The sequence below is a fragment of the Octopus bimaculoides genome, chromosome 24 (genome assembly GCF_001194135.2).
Source record: "Octopus bimaculoides isolate UCB-OBI-ISO-001 chromosome 24, ASM119413v2, whole genome shotgun sequence".
NCBI lineage: Eukaryota > Metazoa > Mollusca > Cephalopoda > Octopoda > Octopodidae > Octopus > Octopus bimaculoides.
In genome coordinates, this window is record NC_069004.1 from 24978781 (window position 1) to 24979993 (window position 1213).

The 1213-nt window shown below is 40.6% G+C and overlaps 1 protein-coding gene across 8 annotated transcripts in view; it reads right to left on the reverse strand.

Moving 5' to 3' along the window:
- LOC106882974 (uncharacterized) overlaps positions 1-1213 on the reverse strand; it is a 188758-nt gene that overhangs the window by 178567 nt on the left and 8978 nt on the right. Inside the window, exon 1 of one of the 8 annotated variants that reach the window (XM_052976457.1) lies at positions 91-245. The exons of the other annotated variants lie outside the window; for them this stretch is intronic. The gene's annotated coding sequence lies outside the window, so the exon portion shown is untranslated. Of the gene's footprint in view, positions 1-90; positions 246-1213 lie in introns of those variants that run through there. 8 annotated transcript variants of the gene reach the window in all.

The following is a 1213-nucleotide window of genomic DNA, read 5'->3' on the forward strand; positions in this document are numbered from 1 at the left end:
ATATATATATATATATATATATATATATACATAGATAGATAGATAGATAATTAGATAGATTATACGGCCAGATTGGAATGTACAACTTACCTGTTAGATCATCAGTGCAGTAATGCAAATATCTGGAATTCTTGCACACACACACACACACACACACATACATACATACATACACAGACACACACACACACATTCACACACACACACATACACAGAGAAACACACGCACACACATAGTGAAGGGCGAACTGTATTCGTCTTCATATAAATCCACCGCTATTCCATTTCTATCTATCTAACCATAGATTGATAGATAGGTAGATAGATAGATAGATAGATAGAGAGAGAGAGAGAGAGAGAGAGAGAGAGAGAGAGAGAGAGAGAGAGAGAGAGAGAGAGAGAGATGGTGGGAGGAGAGAAATAGAGAGCGCGAAAGACAAAGGGAAAAGTAGCATGGCAGAGTCGTGAGAGAGTTGGATAGAAATATTACCGCTTTTTACGTTGTTCTGAGTTCTAACCCAATCCGAAGTGAACATTACCTTGCAAGGTTAACAAATTAAGAACCAGTCCAGTATCTCAGTCCCCTCTCTTTCCTTCTCTCTCTCTCTCTCTTCCTCTTTCAACAGACGTTTTTTTTTTCTCTATTTCTGGCCGTTACCCAGAGCTTTAGAGGCCCATGACATCATCGCATATGATACATTAGCGAAGCTCCTCACTCTCCAAATGTGACAGCATCCGATCTCTTCCTGGTGTGACTATGCGTCTCTGCATCTGCCTAAGTATTTATACACACAAACAAAACACATAAAATTACAAACGTGAATGCGTGTGATAAGAAATTTGTTACCAACCACATGGTTCCCGGTTCAATCCCACTGCATGGCACCTTAGATAAATGTCTTCTACCAAAGACTTGTGAGCGGATATTGTAGATGGACACAAATAGAAAACTGTCGTGCGTGCGTGTGTGTGTGTGTGTGTTTGTATGTATGTCTGCGTGTGTGCATGTGTGTGTGTGTGTGAGTGTGTTTGTCACCAACCACCGCTTGAAAACCGGTGTTGGTGTGTCTATGTCCTAGTAACTTAGTAGTTTGGCAGATGTCATCGATAGAATATTTACTGGGAGCAATCAGTTCGACCAAACAATTCTCAAGACGGTGCCCAAGCGTGGCCGTAGTCAGTAACAAGTAAACGTTATATATAGATTTTATAT